Below are 24564 nucleotides of genomic sequence, written 5' to 3'. Positions count from 1 at the left end.
CACAGTAAATGCACCCAGTGCCATAGGCAGAAAAACCTCTTTGAACCTCCACCATAATTGACTGTAGGTTCGGAGTTCGTTTCTCATTCCATTCCCAGTAAATAGTTGAATGATGTGCTTTACCAAAGAGCTCTATCTTGGTTTCATCTGTCCACAAGACGTCTTGCCAGAAAGATTTTGACTTGCGTATATTTTAGCAAACTACATGTCTCTGTGTAAGCAGTGAGGTCCTCTTGGGTCTCTTGCCATAGCACTTCATTTAAATGTCAATAGATAGTTCGCGCTGACACTGTTGCACCCTGAGCCTGCAGGACAGCTTGAATTTCTTTGCATCTTGATTGGGGCTGCCATCTACATCCAGGCAGATTAGCTACAATACCATGGGTTATACACTTCTTAATTATGTTGTACATCAAAGGAACATCAAGATTTCTGGAGACTTCACACTTGTAACATTGAAATTGTTTATATTTTTAAACAATTTTGGTTCTCAAGTCCTCAGACAGTTCTCTCCTCCTCTTTCTGTTATCCATACTTAGAGTGGCATATAGAGACACACAATGCAAAGAATGAGTCAACTTCTCCCCTTTTTATCTGGTTTCAGGTTTTCATATTGCTCACACCTGTTACTTGCCACAGCTGAGTTGAACGAGCATCATATGCTTGAAACAAAGTTGTTTACTCACAATTTTGGAAAGGTGTCAACAATTTTGTCCCCCCCATTTTGGGGGTTTTGTATGAAATTATGTCCAATTTGCCTTTTTTCTCCATTTTTTTTTGTGTTGTTGTGTTGTATGGGTTGTTGCAGGACATTGTACTTGAAGAAAAAAATACAATTTGTCCATTTTTTTTTTTCTTGTTTTTCTTAGGTCATCAGTCTTACGTCTACCAGTGCAAATAGAGAATGCAAAATTTCTAGAGTAATAATAATAGCGTAGTAATTATCATGGCTAGATTTGACATAACTATTACAATCAGTTCTCTGAATCTGAATAAAATGAACTGTTTTTCATTTGTGGTTTTTATAGACTTTTCTGTAATGTTGTTTTTTAATTCCTTTCCTATAATTTAATCTGCTCTTATGTTTATAGGCGCAGTAGAAAGTGCATGTTTGCACAGAAGCAAATTTAAATGAAGAATGACATTACTGAATATTTCTTCTTAACTATAATTGTGCAAAGATGCATTAATGATAACCATTAACCGTCCTCAGATGTTCATGTTGAACTAAAAGGATCATTGAAAACAACATTGCAGCATGCACAGAATTAAACATCCATGAAAGGTGTAATCCTCTAAAAAACCCAATGCAACCATTACAGAGATCTGTTTCTAGGTTGTCTTGATGATTAGAACTAACAAATCCCAGTTTTACTTTCTTGTTATTTTTCTTCTTATGAGTATCATATTTCTGGAGGGATGCTGCAAAGTGCACTTTAGTATACTGGAAAACCATTTACATTGTAACTGGCCATTATACCCTTCATTGATTTTGAGGAGACACCGAACAAGTAAAAACTTTTTTTTCCTGTAGAAACAAGAAATAGAGGTGTAGAAAATCCATGTGTTGTAAAACTTTCACTTTCAACCTCATTCATCGCCCTATACTCTGGAACTCTACCCCAACACATCAGACTCTCGCCTACCACAAAAACCTTCAAAAAGAACCTGAAGACTCACCTCTTCTGACAAGCCTACAACCTGCAGTGATCCTCGATCTACTGAATCGCCGCACGACCAGCTCTACCCTCTCCTAGTGTATCCTCACCCATCCCATGTAGACTGTGAGCCCTAGCGGCAGGTGTCGCAAACGAAATGTCCACCACCACCAATATAACAGTATTACCTGTCAACAGAGGTAGATCAGTGATGAAATCTACCAACAAATGACTCCAAGGTCTACAGGGAATTGCCAAAGTTGAAGAGTCCCAGGCGGACGAGTATGAAGGGTCTTAGAACGTGCGCAAATACTGCAGCCAGCCACATACTCCCGAACATCCTGATGCACTCAACATCACCAAAAATGAGGATTAGGAAGAGCAGTGGTGGCTTTACTACCAGGATGTCCAGCCAAGACTGACTCATTATGTTCACTTAAAATTTTAAAACGGACATTCACAGGAACAAATAGTTTACAAGAAGGACAGGCAGCCGGGGCATCCCCCTGAGCTCTACAACTTCCCCTCTCCAGATAAGAACATATAGTTTCAATAACTACCGCTTTTTGTAATAAAGGAACTGGTTCACAATTATCTCCTCCCTAAGTTTAACAATGAGATAAAGCATCTGCCTTTATGTTCTTATCCCCAGGCCTATACATCACAAAAAAGTTGAATCTGGTGAAGAAGAATGACCATTTTGCCTGTCTAGGTGTCAGATTCCAAATATAAAAGATTTTTATGATTCGTAAATACCATAACCGGATGTACTGCCCCCTCCAAAAAATGTTGCCACTCTTCAAAAGCCCACTTTATTGCCAATAGTTTCCTATTACCAATGTCATAGTTTTTTTCAGCAGATGACAGTTTCTTTAAAAAGTATGCATACAGACGCCATTTACTTTGACAACATGCACCCTGTGACAATACAGTCCCAACCAAATGGCTGAGTGACATCAGGCTGTAAAAGATTTAGCGCAGAAGTAAAACATTTCTTTAAAATATCTATTGCCTCAGTGGCCGGACTGGACCATTTGGAAAAGTCTGTCCCTTTCCTGGTCATATCCGTCAGAGTTTTGGCCACTACCGAAAAGTTTTCGATGAACTTATGGTAATACTTTTCGAAACCTAAAAACCTTTATAAAGCTTTTATGTCTTCAGGATGATGCCAAATTGAGTACTGCCTGGACTTTCACTGGATCAGGGTGAAAATTGGTGGATGACAAGTAATAACTATGAAAAGGGATCTCCTGAACCAATAACATACATTTCTCTGGTTTGGCAAATAATGTCTCGGAGTATGTCATGGGAAACAGGAGATGAGGAACCTGGGCCCCTGAACTGCCCCTCAGGCTAGGGGAGCCCTGTCTTTCCTTAAGTCAGGGGTACCCTTGATGGTAGGGAGGCCTGAGTCACCGACCTGTCCCTATCTCCTGTCCAGCCCTTAGCTAAACCCCCATCCCTCGCCCCAGGAGGTCAACTGTAAGGGAAAACACCGATAAAGACTGACCGGGATAAAGTGATCTGCACCTCAAAGCAAGCTATCAGGACAACACAATAAGTGTGTGGAGAGAACACAATACAAATAGGGAAATGAACAAACAACAAAGTATACTCCAGACTCCAAACTAAGATTTGAGTATGAACAGCTACTCCAACACAGGACCAGTAAGTAAGAGGCACGCAAATGATAGTCGGCATCAAGGAATGTTCTGAGCCATAGATAAAGGGAGAAGGTGTTCCCAGCAGCCTCAGCCTACAATTGACACTAATCAAAAAATTAACTCCTGCCAAGCTGCACTTCAGAGAACAAACCACTGCTGACTCCCAAACTCGGGCTGAGCAACACGAAGGTCTAAGACTGCACATCAGACTCCCCAGTGTGAACAGAGTCTGAAGTCGGCATGACAGAATATATGTCTTCCACCCATCTCCCTCAAATCGAATGAGATTATGTGCTCCATAGAGGTCCAGTTTAGAAAAACATTTAGCCCCAGACAATCTGATTAAAGAGGTCCGGAATGAGAAGGGGAGGATATGGATCCCACACCATGATCCGATTAAGTTAGCAAAAATCTAGGCATGGGCTTAACCAACCATTTTTTTTTCTTAACAAATAGAAATCCTGCCCTGCAATGGGAAATGAGTAAGGTCTAATATGACCCTTTGCCACACTTTCTGCTATATATTCCTTCATGGTCTGCCTCTTTGGACAAGAAATATTATAACCTGCTCTTAGGCATAAGACGATGAGGAGGGAGTTCTTGACAACCTTGTTCAGAAAACACATCCCTGAAGTCAGACAGGTAATCTGGCAAAGCCCGGGTATCCACCATGGCTAACCAGGTGCACAAGCAGTATCCTTGACAGTACTCACTTCACACTACCACCTTTTGAGTCTTCCAGTCCACTACAGGATTGTGCAGCATAAGACAAGATAGTCCAAGTACCACAGGAGAGGGCAAGCCCTCTAGCACATAACAATTGATTAATTCCAAGTGCATGGCCTGCAGATGTATCGCTCAACAGACCCGAGTAAAATACCCCTGGCTCAAGGGTGCTGAGTCAATGGTGATTATGGGTATTGGTCTGGACAGTTTATGTTGCTTGAGACTCTGGTCTTACTTTTGCCAAAATGGATCTCTGCTGGTAAAAAAAATTGTGACCTACTCCCAGAGGAAATATATACAGCCAGATTGCTAACCTCCCCGCATCCGGGGCTCCTTAGTTTTCTGGCTGCTGTTTGCAATTTGTTACCATCTTTTCAGTTGGCCATTAAAATGTATCAACCACTGAGGACTCTCAATTCTAAATATTTTTCTATCTACTGGCTAACACGGTATAAAGATTTTTATCTTTCCTAAATCATTCAAAATACACTTACCAACCAACAGCGTGGAACACAAGGGAGTTAAAAGAAGGAGAAGACAAATAAGAGAGGATGAGACTGTGCACACAAAACTTCAAGCAACAATCTTCTGAACAAATCTCCAAATGCCGATTCCAACCACGAACTACACCTCCAACTCCTAACCAGGCAGTAAGAACTAACAATGCCAATTCCTAAGTGCCAGAGGCGAGCATATATAGCAGAGGGGAGCGGCAAACACTGAACAGCTGAAACAATCCAGGTAGGAAACGTCCAGGAGATTCAACCGAACAGATTAACTATTGCACTGCCAGCAAGGAAAAAACCTGCACTGTTTAATAAGATGGTGAAGTACTTCTAACTAGAGCAGGAGTTCGGAACTCAAGTTTCCTCTCACGCTCCAAAGTCGTACTGATAAGGAATTTAGACTTTGACCCCTATTGAGATAGTGATGAAAATATCTGTAAAAGCACTTGAGTCGCCATGGGGTACCCGGTACCAGGTCCGGTGTTCACCGGGAGATGTCACGGTGGCGACCCGGTCCGTGGCCCTAGGCGCCCATGTAAAAAGGGAAATTGAATAAAGTTTATGTTCGTGACGCCACCTGTGGTATTCAGGCAGTGGGGACTGACGCTGCTTTAAGGGGTCCTCTGGGGTGATGTTATGGCAGCTAGATGGTATAACTTCCCACAGGTGGAGTATATCCCCAGGGCTCCCGGTGTGTAGATGGAAGATGGTGAATGGCGCAGTAAAGAATGAGGACACAGGTTTGCAGTCTCTTTACCTGGTTTACTGAAGACTTCAGGCAGCCACAGTCCAGGGTACCAGATCACAGGGCAGGCAGGGTCCGGCCGGCTTGGAAGCGAATCCAGAGTTCCCTTTACCAGGTGGAGTTAAATGCCTTCCTCTAGCTCGGTGATGTTGTAGTCCCTTACTGCCTATGGCTTCAGATAAGGTCCTCACAGTTTTCTCTGTCCCCTATATAGGATAGGACAATACCTGCATAACAGGTAACTCTAGCCTTTTTACAGGGACTCTAGCATGCCCCGGGATCTGTCTTACTGTGTCTCAGGTGTGTGTGGCGGACAGGTAACTTGCAGTTCAGCTGTCCTGCCAGTTTCTGATGTAAGTCTTAGCGTCCCTTACAACCTCGGTGGTACAGCTATCAGTTATCTGCGCTTTGCCAGGGAGACAGTCTGCTCGCTGCTGTCTTCCCCCTGATGTTACTCTCCTGTGCTTTGCTGTCCTGCACGCTCACTGAACAATGTTCGGCTTTCTGTATGTCTCTTTCCAGGGGCTGTAGTACTTCAACTACACGGCCCCTTCAGACCTTCTGACACTCTATGTCTGTCTGCTCCCTTCTGTCTCTCTGACAATCTGACCTCTCTTTCCCTCCAAACCACAATATTTATAGGGGAGTCACCTAGAAATAGGATCACAAGCTCCCCCTTGTGGCCTGAAGTGTGAACATGTTGTGTGTATTGTGATTACCTGACATAAGATATCCTTTATCGCTTCCAAATGTAACATCACTCTCCCCGTGAGGAAAGCAATGCTACTGTGACGACCAGGACCCTGGGGGGGCCACATACTTAAAGGAGTTGTCCGGGCTTTCTTTATAATTTGTGTGTGTACATACACTTCAGAATGCTGACAGTATGTAATATACTCCCTATCAGCATTCTGCATGGTTGCCTAGATATCACACCGAGTCATGTGATCAGCTCTCCCCTGATTCTGGAGGAGCTGCTCACACCCTGACTAAAGTTTTCCAGGCTGGCAAAGACTGGACATAATGTCACAACTGAAGCCATGCCCAGTCTCTGTCAGACCCTTCTCCTGCCCCAAGCTCCAGCCTCCCCTGCAGCACACAGTGCTAGGCAGCAGGGGAGTTACTCAGCTGATTGGACTGACCAGTCCAATCAGATGTTAGCAGAGATGTGACTGGAAGACAGAAATAAGAAGATGCCAAACACTGAGAGCTCTTCTGAAACCCAAGGAAGTAAAAGGCTTCTACATAGGTAAGTATAATGTGTTGTGTGTATCTATATATCTATCCCATGTCTATCTATCTACCGTATATACTCAAGTATAAGCCAACCCAAGTATAAGCTGAGGCACCTAATTTTGCCTTGGAAAGCTGGGTAAGCTTATTGACTCAAGTATAAGCTGGGTATGCATTGTCCCCTCATCCCTGTCCTGCTCTGTGTGGCTCCCCCTATCCTTGTATGCATGGCTGGGCTCCCTCCATCCTCCCCCGTCCTTGTATGCCTGGCTGGGCTTCCCCTGTCCTTGTATGCATGGCTGGGCTTACCCCATCCTCCCCATCCTTGTATTCATGAGTGGGCTTCACTCATCCTTCCCCATTCTTGTATGCATGGCTGGACTTCCCCCGTCCTCCCCGTCATACTCACCTGGTCGCTCACCACGTCCCCTGCATCTCCGTTGTCTCGGCACCCGCAGCTCTCGTCTCCTGTGTTGAGTGATCACGTGGTACCCTTCATTAAGGTAATGAATATGCATGCTATGCCTATGGGAGTGGAGACGCGTGCATATTCGTTACCTTAATGAGTGGTTCCATGTGACTGCTCAGCACAGGAATAGCTGCCGCAACTGGACAATGGAGATGCAGGGACGTTCAGCAATGGCGTGAGCAGGGTGAGTATGATGTCACAGTTACCAGCTCCTGCCCCTGTTTCCCTGGCTTTCTGGACCATGATTCGTGTATAAGCCGAGGGGGGCGTTTTCAGCACAAAAAAAATTTGCTGAAAATCTTGGCTTATATACGAATTTATGGTATCAATCTATCTATCCCATCTCTATCTATCTAAAAAAATAAAAAATAGTTTGAAGCAGCACCAGCCAGATAAGTTTTATCAGAGTGCCAAGCGTCCAGGTAATTACCAAACATCAAGCCATTATTATGGGCTATTTAACAAAACAGAAGAAAAAGCACAGGCCATATAAATTGGGGATCACCAGTCAGTAAAGAATTTATTCCAAAGCACAGCTTTATTGAAGTATAGCAAGTATAACACAGGAAAAAAGACATTTAAAAACATCTAAAAACACATATTAAACTGATGCCAAACAAATGGCACATGCCTGTACACACGTAGAAGGGGAGGAAACATATATACTAATAATGATGAAAAACATAAGTGTGCAAATACTCCTCACAACACTATATGGACAGCATATTATTCACCATACATAGTGTAAAAACCAACGCACATACGTCGTGCAAAGCACCCAAAAGAATGCTATGGCAGAAATAAATACATGCAATATAGTACAAGAGAGCTGGATGAACTTAGAGTGAGGCCAAAAGCCATAGGTAATACACATGCAATGGAGACACTCAAGTAAATGCAAGCAAATAACACATAACGCTCAGTGTAAGCCAAAACTCCTATTCCCCAAATGATACGGATTTAGGACCGGCACACTAACCCTAACTGTCCCAGATCTAGTACAGGAGCATAGCACTATGAGTGAACACATAAATAACGTGTAAAACCAGCAGAGCATGCACAACAGTCACCTCCCCAAAAAGGTTAGCGGGTATAATAACCCAGATGTACTGACAGGCAAAAAGAGAGCAAGTACCCTACGCGTGTCGCCACTACGGTGGCTTCATCAGGGGTGTGGTTTTTGCTCCAAATACCCGTGTATAAATACCTTATAGTGTGGCATCCAAATGGACGCAGCTGTGGAGATTCGCCCGGAAATGGCAGGACAGAGAAAGACAGGTGGCGTACACCGTTATCCATTGCGCAGGGGTCTGCGCAGGCGTGGACATACCAGACCACAATAATAACAAGCACACAGCAAAAAGTGGTGAAGGTATAGTCTCCTGATATAAGTGCCCACCACGCAGGCGCCAGCATTCCGAAACCGGAAGTGGTCGGCGCCTAGCAACGGTGGGAGTTTACAGATCGCCGGAGAGTCCCGGCCAGAGGCAACAATAAACATATATACAAATAAAAATAAGCAAGCAATGCCCGCATAGAGATCCCCGCGGCAAATGGTGCCCTAGTATTCTCAGGGGCAAGCTATACACAAGCCTCGGCATATCTGCCCCAGAGGACATTCCAAAACCGGAAGTAATCGGCGCTTAGCAACGGTGGAGGTACACAAATCGCCGGAGAATCCCGGCCAATAAAGGAGGGGCGAGCAAAGCCTGCATCAAGTTCCCCGCGGCATGTGGTGCCCTAATGATCTCAGCGGCGAGATATACACGAGCACCAGAGTATCTGTCCAGAAGGTATATGGGAAAAAGCCATAGACATGGAACATTAACAGTAAAGGTTTTTCAAATGTTTTTCAAATCGCCGGGGAGCCCCGGCCAATAACAGCAGTAGACATACATATAAATAGATAGATAAGTAAATAAACCGAGCCTGCACAGAGAACCATGCGGTATGTGATGGCTAGTACTCACAGCGGCGAGATCAATGCCGGCCACGGCATACAGTGACGAGAGCATCACAGGTGCCGGCATATCCGCGCCAGGAAGTGTCTAGAAGTAAGTCATAGTCATAAGACACCAATCACCAAGCTGCGGTGTCCATAGTGCAGGTGCCGAAAAAGACACAATCCAGAAATAACCGATGCTTGGCATCAGTATGTGTTGACAGATCACGCATGCAGCAGCAGTAGGCATGGGTACACATAGGCCAAACTCACACAAAAACATATGTGGCATGAGGTAACATGTTGCCCACAACAGATAGATACTCACAGGCATCCATGTACCCAAGCCAGACAGAGTCTAGGACTAAAAAGCCAACGACATTTAGACATCAATCTCAAATACCCAGAAAGGGGGCCTGTGCCTAGCTAGTTGCTAGCCAGACACGCAAGAGACTGTAGGAACTTAATGTACACACACGCTGGATCTGTGCAAATGCCGATAGCCCTGACAGCACTTTGCCACATATCCCATACCCAAGTAAAGCGTATGATAAGACCAACGCTAAACCTTAAATAAGGGGAAGGATGTATAACAATTCAAAATACATAAAGCTTTTAATGTGATCATGAAATTCCCATATTGGTAGAGTGCTTCAGTCATATTATATGTGAAATAACCGGACTCACAATCCTATCTGGGTACTCACAGGACAAAGGCAGGTACAGTTAAATTGATACAGCAAGCAAACAAAGCAAGGTACATATGGCAATAAATCCGTGAGAATTATTCAATTGGTTGTCGAGAGTGAGTGTAAAGGTGGCACCAGGTTTGATATGTTATCCATATAATTCAGATGCAATGATACAGGTAATCAAAGGAGACACCCAAATAGAAACACAGTCTCAGTATAGGGACGTAAGGCTAAATATCAGAGAATCAAAAAGTCCCTAGTAGCCAAAGAATACATTGGTACACATAATCAAACCTGACCTGACACCAACATATGAACCCACTACCTACTACTAGCTTCAATATGCTGTCCATATAGATACCTGCTACTAACTGCAATATGCTGTCCATATAGTCAAGATCAATAGGGGCAGTTAAACTGAAACCCCACCAAAAATGGAACGGAAACACAATATAGGGCAATGACAACAGTAAGTAAGATAAGTGTGCATGGAGTGCCCCTGGCAGCAACAGCGTCCATGTGGGCAAATAGAAAACATATACACTATCGTAACCACCACCTAAGATCACATGGTCATATACACTTGTAAAAGCCTGTAAACAGCAAATCCTCGTTGAGGCCCATCGGGGCCACACAGTTCATGTCAAAAATCCATTTTGATTCCCGTCTGAGCAATTCTGAGGTAATGTTGCCACCTCTAATATTAACGGGGACTTTGTCCAAACCACATATCCTTGTTCCGTTCCACAAGGAATTATGCTCCGCGAGGTAATGTGAGGCAACCGACGTTAGGGGCTTTCCTTTCATCTTATCCTTCTTTGCTGTAGTAATATTAGAAAAGTGTTGCTGAATTCTTTTCCTTAGTTCTTGTGTTGTTTGCCCCACGTAAACCTTAGGGCACGGACAAACCAAGGCATAAACAAGATTCCTAGTCTTGCAGTTAAAGTATGTTCTAGGAGTAATCTGAAAAGGCAAAGAGGATAACGTCACATTAGTGTCCCCTGCTGTAAACGGACAGATGTTGCAATTTCCACACGGGAAAGTGCCACGGAGACGGAATCCTCCATTAGTACTTACAGTGGGACGTTGGAAATGGCTGTGACTAAGACAATCTTTAAGATTCCTAGCTCTCCTTGCTATCAGATTGGGTTTGGGCGAGATGTGTGGTACCAACTTGGACTCACTCAAAAGCAGACCCCAATACCTAGACAGGATATTACGTACATCATGCCATTGGTTGTTAAAGGGAGTGATAATCCCCAGTGGTCTACCAGTGGCCTTGGCCCAGGGACACAGTAGGTTAGCCCTATCCTGATCTCTGGCCTCGATGTAAGCACGCGAAATTACCTTGTTTGGATAGCCTCTTTCTTTGAACCTCGACGTGAGTTCACGGGAATGTTTCAAAAAGTCCTCCTGTCGGGTACAGTTCCTCTTGACCCTATAGAACTGGCCCTTCGGTATTCCCTCCTTCAGATGCTGTGGGTGAAAACTGGTGAAGTGCAACAGGCTATTAGTCGCTGTAGGCTTACGGTACAGACTTGTAGTGATCTTGGAATCCGTCAGAAAGAGTTTGAGGTCCAGAAATTCGATCTCAGTTTGTGACATATGCGAAATGAGGGGGGTATTTGGAGCAAAAACCACACCCCTGATGAAGCCACCGTAGTGGCGACACGCGTAGGGTACTTGCTCTCTTTTTGCCTGTCAGTACATCTGGGTTATTATACCCGCTAACCTTTTTGGGGAGGTGACTGTTGTGCATGCTCTGCTGGTTTTACACGTTATTTATGTGTTCACTCATAGTGCTATGCTCCTGTACTAGCTCTGGGACAGTTAGGGTTAGTGTGCCGGTCCTAAATCCGTATCATTTGGGGAATAGGAGTTTTGGCTTACACTGAGCGTTATGTGTTATTTGCTTGCATTTACTTGAGTGTCTCCATTGCATGTGCATTACCTATGGCTTTTGGCCTCACTCTAAGTTCATCCAGCTCTCTTGTACTATATTGCATGTATTTATTTCTGCCATAGCATTCTTTTGGGTGCTTTGCACGACGTATGTGCGTTGGTTTTTACACTATGTATGGTGAATAATATGCTGTCCATATAGTGTTGTGAGGAGTATTTGCACACTTATGTTTTTCATCATTATTATTATATATGTTTCCTCCCCTTCTACGTGTGTACAGGCATGTGCCATTTGTTTGGCATCAGTTTAATATGTGTTTTTAGTTGTTTTTAAATGTCTTTTTTCCTGTGTTATACTTGCTATACTTCAAAAAAGCTGTGTTTTGGAATAAATTCTTTACTGACTGGTGATCCCCAATTTATATGGCCTGTGCTTTTTCTTCTGTTTTGTGTATGCTCATATTCTCAGGTCAGGGTTGGATCCCTATGCTGTATAGTCTGTGGTGCCCCCATTTCTTAGTATATTATGGGCTATTTATCACCTTTATTTTTTGGAAGATTATGGTGTTAAATTCTTTGTTTTATCTATTTCTCATCTAATAATTATCTATCTAGTCTACAGTTTCCGAGTCATGCGCAGTGCAATGTGACCCAGAAGTGGCTGTACAATAAGTTCCACATTCCAGACACTACAGGGTGCAATTTTATAATGTCTTGTGTGGCCGCGAAGTTATGTCTCTGCCGGATAGCATCACTAAAAAGCTCTGGCAAGTGTCCAGGGTTGCAGAGCGGCGTTGGAAGAAAACAAATTCGCACGACGATTTCACTGCATTCAAATAGGCAACATTCGCTTTCAAATATGCCCTCACCTCTGCTAAACAGACCTACTTCACAACCCTTGTATCTCAAACAGTTATTCAAAACTTTTAACTTCCTCCTCTGCCCAACACTGCCCCCTTCAACCTCCCTTATCTCTGCTGAGGACGTTGCCACACACTTCAAAAATAAGATCGACCAAACAAGGCAAGTCTTCATTGTTCAACCACCACAACCCTTTGTATACAAGACCAATGCCCAAACCCCATAACCTCCCTCTCCAACATTGAAGGGCAGCTTAATTGTCTCCCCTCCAAATCACATCTTGCCACCTGTGCACTCGACCCCATCCCACCTCCTTCCCAACCTCACCACCACTCTTATCCCATCCCTAACCCAGCTCTTCAACCTATCACTAACTTCTGGTACCTTTCCTTCTGCTTTCAAACATGCCACAATCATGCCTATACTTAAAAAGCCAACCCTCGACCCAACCGCTATGTCCAGCTATCGCCCAGTATCACTGCTCCCATTCGCTTCCAAACTCCTGGAGCAGCACGTCCATGCTGAACTTTCCTCCCACTTCTCATCTAACTTGTTCTTTGACAATCTACAATCTGGTTTCCACCCCCATCACTCAACTGAGTCTTCCCTGACCAAAACTACTAACGACCTACTTACAGCCAAAGCTAATGGACAATACTCTATACTCCTCCTTCTAGACCTGTCCTCTGCTTTCGACACAGTTGACCACTGCCTCCTACTACAGATCTTCTCCTTTGGCATTAAAGACCTCACCCTATCCTGGATCTCCTCATACCTTTCTAACCGCACATTCAGCATTCCCCACTCCCACACTACCTCCTCATCCCACCCTCTCTCTTTTGGAGTCCCCCAAGGCTCTGTTCTAGGACCCCTACTCTTCTCAATCTATACACTTAGCCTGGTGCAACTCATAAAATCACATGGATTCCAGTACCACCTTTATGCTGATGACACTCCGATCTACCTCTCTGGCCCAGACGTTACCTCTCTGCTGTCCAGAATCCCGGAGTGTCTATCAGTCATGTCCTCCTTCTCCTCTCGATTCCTCGAACTCAATGTAGACAAATCTGAACTCATCATCTTTCCTCCATCGCACAGATCTTCCTTACCTGACCTATCTATCGGCTACGTTCACATTTGCGTTGTGCGCCGCTGCGTCGGCGACGCAACGCACAACGCAAATAAAAATGCACCAAAACGCACGCAAAAACGCTGCGTTTTGCGACGCATGCGTCTTTTTTTGCCGAAATTTGGACGCAAGAAAAATGAAACTTGTTGCGTTTTCTGCGCCCGACGCTTACGGCACAGAAAACGCATGCGTCGCACAATGCAGCACAACGCATGTCCATGCGTCCCCCATGTTAAATATAGGGGCGCATGACGCATGCGTCGCCGCAGCGTTTGTCGGGAAACGCTAATGTGAACGTAGCCCAACAGCATCACGCTTTCACCTGTACGACGTCTGCTGCCCCGGAATAACCCTTGACTCTGCCATGTCCTTCAAACCGCACATCCAACCTCTTTCCACCTCCTGTCGCCTCCAGCTCAAAAATATTTACAGAATCCATCCTTTCCTCAACCCTCAATCTACTAAAATACTTGTGCATGCTTTCATCATCTCCCGCCTCGACTCCTGCAACATCCTTTTCTGTGGCCTCCCTGCTAACACCCTCGCACCTCTTCAGTCCATCTTTAACTCTGCTGCCTGACTAATTAATCCCTCTCCTCGCTACTCCTCCACTTCTCCCCTCTGCAAATCTCTTCATCGGCTCCCATTCCCTCAGCATATCCAGTTCAAATTACTGATATTGACCTACAAGGTCATCCATAACCTGTCTCCTCCATATATCTCTGAACTAATCTCCCGATATCTTCCCTCACGTAATCTCCGGTCCTCCCAAGACCTTCTCTCCACACTTATTCATTCCTTACCAAACCGCCTCTAAGACTTCTCCCGAATATCCGCCATCCTCTGGAATTCTTTTCCCCAACACGTCCAACTATCAACCACATTCGGATCCTTCAAACGGAACCTAAAAACCCACCTCTTCAGAAAAGCTTACAGCCTGCAATGACCCTGCTGCCTCCTCACCACTACTTGAGCTACCGCCTCACCAACATCGGAGCTTCTGCAACCCCTCCAACCTACTGTCTCCTTCCCCACCCTCCTGTAGAATGTAAGCCCGCAAGGGCAGTGTGATCTTCCCTCTGTACCAGTCTGTCTTTGTTAGTTTGCTTACTGTAAGTGACATCTGTAATTTGTATGTAACCCCTTCTCATGTACAGCACCATGGAATCAATGGTGCTGTATAATTAAATAATATCTATTATCCATCTCTCTATCTATCATTATCTTTGCACATCTTTAAAGGGAACCTGTTATCAGTAAAAAAAAACACTTATCCTTTTTATAGTGTTATTAGGCTATGTGCACACGTTGTGGATTTGCCTGTGGAATTTCCCGTGCGGATTCTGCATCTTGGCAGAAAACGCAGGTCAAAATCAAATCTGCGCATTTTAAGGCGGATTTTGTGTGGATTTCATGCGTTTTTACCCCTGCATTTTCCTATAATGGAATGGGTGCAGAAACCCACAAAGAATTGTCTTTTTTAACCCCTTAAGCCCCGAGGGTGGTTTGCACATTAATGACCAAGCCAATGTTTACAATTCTGACCACTGTCCCTTTATGAGGTTATAACTCTGGAACGCTTCAACGGATCCTGGTGATTCTGACACTGTTTTCTCAAGACATATTGTACTTCATGATAGTGGTAAAATTTCTTTGATATTACCTGCATTTATTTGTGAAAAAAACGGGAATTTTGCGAAAATGTTGTAATTTTCCAACTTTGACTTTTTATGCCCTTAAATCACAGAGATATGTCACACAAAATACTTAATAAGTATCATTTCCCACTTGTCTACTTTACATCAGCACAATTTTGGAAACAATTTTTTTTTGTTAGGGAGTTACACGGGTTAAAAGTTGACCAGCAATTTCTCATTTTTACAACACCATTTTTTTTAGTGACCACATCACATCTAAAGTCATTTTGAGGGGTCTATATGATAGAAAATACCAAAGTGTGACACCATTCTAAAAACTGCACCCCTCAAGGTGCTCAAAACCACATTCAACAAGTTTATTAACCCTTCAGGTGTTTCACAGGAAATTTTGGAATGTTTAAAAAAAAATGAACATTAATTTTTTTTTCACAAAAAATTTACTTCAGCTCCAATTTGTTTTATTTTACCAACGGTAACAGGAAAAAATGGACCCCAAGTGTTGTTGTACAATTTTTCCTGAGTACCCAGATACCCCATATGTGGGGGTAAACCACTGTTTGGGCGCATGGCAGAGGTCGGAAGGGAAGGAGCGCCATTTGACTTTTCAATGCAAAATTGGCTGGAATTGAGATGGGACGCCATGTTGCGTCTGGAGAGCCACTGATGTGCCTAGACATTGAAACCCCCCACAAGTACACCATTTTGGAAAGTAGACCCCTAAGGAACTTATCTAGATGTGTGGTGAGCACTTTGACCTACCAAGTGCTTCACAGAAGTTTATAACGTAGAGCCGTAAAAATAAAAATATTTTTTCACAAAAATGAACTTTTCGCCCCCAATTTTTTATTTTCCCAAGGGTACCAGAAGACATTGTACCCCAAAACTTGTTGTGCAATTTGTCCTGAGTACGCCGATACCCCATATGTGGGGGTAAACCACTGTTTGGATGCATGGCAGAGCTTGGAAGGGAAGTAGCGCCATATGACTTTTCAATGCAAAATTGGCGGGAATTGAGATGGGACGCCATGTTGCGTTTGGAGAGCCACTGATGTGCCTAAACATTGAAACCCCCCACAAGTATACCATTTTGGAAAGTAGACCCCTAAGGAACTTAGCTAGATGTGTGGTGAGCACTTTGACCTACCAAGTGCTTCACAGAAGTTTATAACGTAGAGCCGTAAAAATAAAACCTGCACCTGCCATGACAATCTGTATATCAGCCTGCACCTGCCAGTGCCTATTTGCACACCAGACATACCCACCAGTATCTGTAGTGCCTTTGTTCCTGCCATGCCTTCCTGTATCAGCTGTTCTCTCCTACTGGGCCATTCCAGTTACCTGTCCCTTGAGGGTCAGCTGTTGTGCGTCCAGAGTCTGTCCTTGTGTAGCAACTGGTGTCCATCAGGAGCCAAGCCTAACCCCAACACTAGGGGTGCTAGTGAAGAGTCAGTCGCTCCTGGCTCTCCTACGGCACAATGGTTCCACCACTCTCATTAAATGGAGTGACGTGATCCTGTTTTATCTCAGCATATTTGATATCTGGTAATATAAACTTCTCTATGAACTTCTCTATGACAATAAAGAGATAACTAGTGATAAATAATTTCTACAGAACAGGAAGTTATAGCCTAACATTAGGCTTCAAACAGAAAGGGAAAACTTTAGCACTTTAATTGCAGGTAAAGAAGGTACCGTATATACTCGAGTATAAGCTGACCCCCCTAATTTTGCCACAAAAAACTGAGATAACGTAATGACTCGAGTATAAGCCTAAGGTGGGAAATGCAGCAGCTACCGGCAGGGCTGGCTCCAGGTTTTTGAGGGCCCCGGGCGAAAACGTCTCAGTGGGCCCCCCCTTTAACACAAAACACGATTCATGATGCACAGATACAGCAGAGAAATATAGGTGTAGTACATTGCCAGATTAATAGCCCACGTAGTCCCACGTAGTATATAGCACACCATGCCACGTAGTATATAACAGCACACGTAGTATATAGCAGCCCTCGTAGTATATAGCACAGCCACATAGTATATAGCACAGCCATGTAGTATACAGCACAGAGATGTAGTTTATAACACTGCCCATGCAATATATAACACAGGCCACGTAGTATGTAGCACAGCCTGCCACGTAGTATATAACAGCCCACGTAGTATATAGCAGCCCACATAGTATATAGCACAGCCACGTAGTATATAGCACAGCCCACGTACTATATAGCACAGCCCACGTACTATATAGCACAGCCCACGTACTATATAGCACAGCCCACGTAGTATATAGCACAGCCCACGTACTATATAGCACAGCCCACGTAGTATATAGCACAGCCCACATAGTATATAGCACAGCCCACGCAGTATATAGCACAGCCCATGTAGTATATAGCACAGTCCATGTAGTATATAGCACAGCCCACCTAGTATATAGTACAGCCCACCTAGTATATAGTACAGCCATGTAGTGTAGTATATACAGACAGTAGTCTACAAGTCCCGGCATTACTCACTTAGATGCCATACTGTAGGTCTGCCTTTGCTCCAGGAAGGAAGACTGCTTCTCTTTCACCGTCACGGATACCCACAAGTGCTGCACTGCTGCACGTTTTTGCTCATGCTCTGGTCACTGGACAGTCGGACCCCGCGTGCCACTGGACGAAGAGGATTCCCAGGGCAGGCCGGACTGCTCTGAGCTCTCATCCTCACTCTCATCCAGAAGTGACGACACAGACCGTAAGTCACTTTGCGTCATGCGATGCGTCATGGCTCTCCAGCAGCTGTGAAACTCCTAGAGCTCTGTGCCGCCTGCTGCTGGGGATATGCTCCGAGTCCTGTGAGTTGTACTGTGTATTACAGGGGACAGGGGATGTAGTCCGGCTGCGGGGGCCCCCAGGAGCCTCAGTGTCATACCGTCAATGGGCCTCCCCATCTCGCCAGGGCCCTGGCACTTGCCCGGGTATGCCGGGTGCTGACGCCGGCCCTGGCTACCGGTAATGTCAAAGGTAAAAATAGATACCAATAAAAGTAAAATTAATTGAGACATCAGTAGGTTGTGTTTTGGAATATCCATATTGAATCAGGAGCCCCATATAATGCTCCATAAAGTTTATGATGGCCCCATAAGATGCTCCATAGACACATTTGCCCAAGATAATGCTGCACAAATGTTGATTATGGCCCCATAAGATGCTCCATACAGACACTTGCACCATATACAGGTCCTTCTCAAAAAATTAGCATATAGTGTTAAATTTCATTATTTACCATAATGTAATGATTACAATTAAACTTTCATATATTATAGATTCATTATCCACCAACTGAAATTTGTCAGGTCTTTTATTGTTTTAATACTGATGATTTTGGCATACAACTCCTGATAACCCAAAAAACCTGTCTCAATAAATTAGCATATTTCACCCATCCAATCAAATAAAAGTGTTTTTTAATAACAAACAAAAAAACCAACAAATAATAATGTTCAGTTATGCACTCAATACTTGGTCGGGAATCCTTTGGCAGAAATGACTGCTTCAATGCGGCGTGGCATGGAGGCAATCAGCCTGTGACACTGCTGAGATGTTATGGAGGCCCAGGATGCTTCAATAGCGGCCTTAAGCTCATCCAGAGTGTTGGGTCTTGCGTCTCTCAACTTTCTCTTCACAATATCCCACAGATTCTCTATGGGGTTCAGGTCAGGAGAGTTGGCAGGCCAATTGAGCACAGTAATACCATGGTCAGTAAACCATTTACCAGTGGTTTTGGCACTGTGAGCAGGTGCCAGGTCGTGCTGAAAAATGAAATCTTCATCTCCATAAAGCATTTCAGCCGATGGAAGCATGAAGTGCTCCAAAATCTCCTGATAGCTAGCTGCATTGACCCTGCCCTTGATGAAACACAGTGGACCAACACCAGCAGCTGACATGGCACCCCACACCATCACTGACTGTGGGTACTTGACACTGGACTTCAGGCATTTTGGCATTTCCTTCTCCCCAGTCTTCCTCCAGACTCTGGCACCTTGATTTCCGAATGACATGCAAAATTTGCTTTCATCAGAAAAAAGTACTTGGGACCACTTAGCAACAGTCCAGTGCAGCTTCTCTGTAGCTCAAAAGTGGCTTTACCTGGGGAATGCGGCACCTGTAGCCCATTTCCTGCACACGCCTGTGCACGGTGGCTCTGGATGTTTCCACACCAGACTCAGTCCACTGCTTCCTCAGGTTCCCCAAGGTCTGGAATCGGTCCTTCTCCACAATCTTCCTCAGGGTCTGGTCTCCTCTTCTCGTTGTACAGCGTTTTCTGCCACATTGTTTCCTTCCAACAGACTTACCATTGAGGTGCCTTGATACAGCACTCTGGGAACAGCCTATTTGTTGAGAAATTTCTTTCTGGGTCTTAAGGTACCGTCACACATAACGATATTGTTAACGATATCGTTGCTATTTGTGACGTAGCAACGATATCGTTAATGAAATCGTTATGTGTGACAGCGACCAACGATCAGGCCCCTGCTGGGAGATCGTTGGTCGCTGAAGAAAGTCCAGAACTTTATTTCGTCGCTGGACTCCTGCTGACATCGCTGGATCGGCGTGTGTGACACCGATCCAGCGATGTCTTCACTGGTAACCAGGGTAAATATCGGGTAACTAAGCGCAGGGCCGCGCTTAGTAACCCGATGTTTACCCTGGTTACCATGCTAAAAGTAAAAAAAAACAAACAGTACATACTTACCTACAGCCGTCTGTCCTCCAGCGCTGTGCTCTGCTCTCCTCCTGTACTGTCTGTGAGCCGGAAAGCAGAGCGGTGACGTCACCGCTCTGCTTTCCGGCTCACAGCCAGTACAGGAGGAGAGCAGAGAAGCAGAGCGCAGCGCTGGAGGACAGACGGCTGTAGGTAAGTATGTAGTGGTTGTTTTTTTTTACTTTTAGCATGGTAACCAGGGTAAACATCGGGTTACTAAGCGCGGCCCTGCGCTTAGTTACCCGATGTTTACCCTGGTTACCGGCATCGTTGGTCGCTGGAGAGTGGTCTGTGTGACAGCTCTCCAGCGACCAAACAGCGACGCTGCAGCGATCCGGATCGTTGTCGGTATCGCTGCAGCGTCGCTTAATGTGAAGGGGCCTTTACCCTCTTGCTTGAGGGTGTCAATGATGGCCTTCTTGACATCTGTCAGGTCGCTAGTCTTACCCATGATGGGGGTTTTGAGTAATGAACCAGGCAGGGAGTTTATAAAAGCCTCAGGTATCTTTTGCATGTGTTTAGAGTTAATTAGTTGATTCAGAAGATTAGGGTAATAGGTCGTTTAGAGAACCTTTTCTTGATATGCTAATTTATTGAGACAGGTTTTTTGGGTTATCAGGAGTTGTATGCCAAAATCATCAGTATTAAAACAATAAAAGACCTGGCAAATTTCAGTTGGTGGATAATGAATCTATAATATATGAAAGTTTAATTGTAATCATTACATTATGGTAAATATTGAAATTTAACACTATATGCTAATTTTTTGAGAAGGACCTGTAATGCTCCACAAACGTTAATTATGGCCCCATAAGATGCTCCATAAAGATATTTGCCCCATATAGTGCTGCACAAACGTTATGGCCCCATAAGATACTCCATACAGGCATTTGCCCCCATACAGTGCTCCACAAACGTTAATTATGGCCCCATAAGATGCTCCATAAAGATATTTGCCCCATATAGTGCTGCACAAACATTGATTATGGCCCCATAAAATGCTTCATAAAGATATTTGCCCCGTATAGTGCTGCACAAATGTTAATTATGGCCCCATACAGACACTTGCCCCATATAGTGCTGCACAAACGTTATGGCCCCATAAGAGGCCCCATACAGACACTTGCCCCATATAGTGCTGCACAAACGTTGATTATGGCCCCATACAGACACTTGCCCCCTATAGTGCTGCACAAACGTTGGTTATGGCCCCATACAGACACTTGCCCCATATAGTGCTGCACAAACCTTAATGCCCCATACAGACATTTGCCCTATTTGCTGTTGCTGCACTAAAAAAAAAAAATCATACTCACCTCTCTGTCGCTCAGGCCCCCGGCACTTTCAATATTCACCTGACTTCGTTCTGGCACCGGTCCATCTCAGCGTCTTCTGCACTGCCTTTCAGGCAGAGGACGCGCACTAACCACGTCACCGCGCCCTCTGACCTGAGCGTCACTGCAGAAGAAGCTGAAGATGAAGCGGCGCCCGGAACGGAGAGCAGGTGAATATCGCGCAGCGCTCCCCTCCCCATTATACTCACCTGCTCCTGGCGCTGTGCAGTCCTTGCTTCCCGGGCACTGCAGCTTCTAACTGTACTAAGCGGTCACCGTTACCACTCATTACAGTAATGAATATGCTGCTCTACCCCTATGGGAGGTGGAGCAGCATATTCATTACTGTAATGAGCGGTACCATGTGACCGCTCAGTACAGGAAGAAGCTGCCAGCGCCGAGAAGCCAGGGACCTGCAGGGACCGCGCCAGGAGCAGGTGAGTATAATTAGACAGCCCCCGCTCCCCCTCCCCTGCCGACCCCTGGGTATGACTCGAGTATAAGCCGAGAGGGGGACTTTCAGCCCAAAAAAATGGGCTGAAAATCTCGGCTTATACTCGAATATGAATGGTAACTTTATTAAATCGGCCCATATACATAAACAGATTACATCCAACGTTTCAGCCATGTGAGGCCTTTTTCAAGGAATATCTGTACCAAAATTAACAAAACATAACAAAAGCATAATTGCTTAAATAGGGAATACAAAGTTCTGTATTAAAATATTTAACACGCCTCTTTGTTTAATTGTAATTATGATATTTTATTATTGTTACGGATCTGCAACACAGGACTAAGGTAGAAGGGGGAAAGCTGACCCTACACTATGACTACGCTGAAACCCTACGATGGAGTGGGCGACCCATTCCTTGCGAATAGACCCACCGACGATCCTAGGTTAATCTCAAGCAAAGACCTCTAGATAAGGGGAAGGGGTTTCCTCAAGGAACTACGGACTGGGTACAAAAACGGGTCACCTCCTAATAGAAAACACAGAGAAGGCTGCAGAAACCAAAAGAAAACAGAAAGTAAGGCTAGCAGAACCAGAGGTACCAGCACTGCACAAATAACACACACAGAAGACAAAGCAAAGCACCAAGCTAGAGCTCAAGCAGATTAACACTGTTGTCCAGCAAGGACTGGGAGGCAGGTGCTGGTTAATAAAGAGTGATACAAACACCTGACCCAAGACAAACCCAGCACCAGAGGGAAAAGACCAGCAGCCAGAACTCCACAAGAAAATAGCAGATAGTCACAAACTAAACAGATTCTAACAATTATGATAGTTCACTAATGCGCCAATTTTTCCTTTTTTTCTAGATTTCCTAATCATTCTTATGGAGAGATCCTTACATACTTAATTGCCTCGCTTCTGTTTTCCTTATGTTTTGCTCAGATCTTCTTCCCTACCCTCTTTATTGCATTGATTTTTTTCCTTTTTACTATTTCCTTTCCTTTTTCTGGTAGTGGAAGTAGCATTAGGCTTCAAGAAGTGATTCAGGAGCCAGACATGAAAGGCGTTTAGAATCTGCAAATTCGCAGGAAGTTGAAGACAGTAGGTCACGGAATTCAGTTGCCTGACGATTTTGTACAGACCGAACTACCAGGTGGTAAACCTGTACAAAGACAACTTCAGGCAAATGTTCCGGAATGACAGCCATATTTTATCTACAGGATGATACTGAGGCAGTGAACCTCTCTTCTTGTCCGCATGAATCTTAATCTGAGACATGGCCTAAAGGGGGAAACATGTGCCTTCAGCCACATCTGGAGGAAGTCACCATATGAGGCATCAGCTGATTGTACCCCAGAGGAAGCCGACAGCCCTCGAGGATGCTGTGAGTATATAATGAAGAATGGAGATGCTCCAGAAGACTCCCCAACTTGGCTGTTGTAGGAAAACGCCCCAGGCAGAAGTTGTACCTAGTCATTCTGATGGGTAGACATAAAATGACAAAGGTAGCTCTTGATAATATGATTAACCCGTTACATTTACCCATTGGTCTGCAGATTCTACGTGGAGGAGAAGTTCAGCTGGACATTCAGCAGCTTGCACAGGCCTCGCCAAAACTTTGAAGTGAACTGGACTCCACGATTACAGACTGTGGAGAGGAAAACTGTGGAGACAAAATACATGCTAGAAGAACTTCATGGCGAGCTTAGGTGTGGAGGGAAGGCCAGCCAGAGGAATAAAGTGAGCTATCTTAGATAACCGATCCACACACAACCCCGATGGTGTAATAACCCTCAGAAAGAGGCAGGCCCATGGTGCAGTGGGTCCATGGTCTGAACATACTGTAATGCAGGTGGGTGTGGACCCACTGCGCCACGGTCCGGGCTTTCCCTGTAGGGGCATGACTAAGTGACCACCGAGTATTCACTAGAACCTCTGATGAGGGAATAGACTAAGCTGCCGGTAGTCACCAGGGTCAGAAACAATGGAGGACGAAGACAAAGACGTGATCAGATAATTCAAAGTTAGTGCAGGCAGCACAGACTCGATACACATAGTAACACAAGTAACAATATAAACAAGCGTAGGATACTTGCAGACAAACTAAATAGGAACCAGGAAACAACGTTCAGGCAAGGAGTGGTGGGAGGAACTGCCTCAAATATACCCTGCTCACACCGGATAGGCCAGGAAACCTAATCTCTGCAGGACACAGCAGGGATAAATTCCTGCAGAGAGAAGCCATGCCCCCTTATAGCCAGGTGGAAACAAGAGGAAGAAGCAGCAGTGCTGAGGAGTGCTGCAAGAGACAAATTCAGAGAGACAGTTTGACAGGACAAGAAACAGTGCAGTAACTGATGAGTAGTGATGAGCGAGCATGCTCGGTAATGCTCGGTACTCGCCCGAGCATTGCAGTGAGCGGGATACTCAGCGAGCGCCGAGCATTTCCGGGTTTGCTCGGCGGTCCGCGGGTCCCTGCTTTGCGTGTTTGGCACTCTTTAAAGCGCCAATCAACATGCAGGGATTGTGTGCCATGCACTGTAATGCCACAGCCATGTTGGTTGTGGCATTACAGTGATTGGCTGGCCGCGCAGCGTCATCAGGTCTTTACCAGACCTGGCGCCGCCCTGCTCGTCCCAGTCAGCTCTGGAATCGCCAGTGTAGGAAGAGTTGCTGCAGCGATAGGAACAGAATGGGTGTGGTATCGGTGTGGGTATACCATTGTTGAATCCAAAAATCCAGCTAAACCAACAGTCCTTCTAAGGACTAATTACGGGGTATATAGATATCAGTGATAGGTAGGCAGGCAGTGTATAGTATGTTCCAAATTATTATGCAAATTGGA

The sequence above is a fragment of the Ranitomeya imitator genome, chromosome 4 (assembly GCF_032444005.1).
Source record: "Ranitomeya imitator isolate aRanImi1 chromosome 4, aRanImi1.pri, whole genome shotgun sequence".
NCBI lineage: Eukaryota > Metazoa > Chordata > Amphibia > Anura > Dendrobatidae > Ranitomeya > Ranitomeya imitator.
This window is presented reverse-complemented; position numbering follows the sequence as displayed.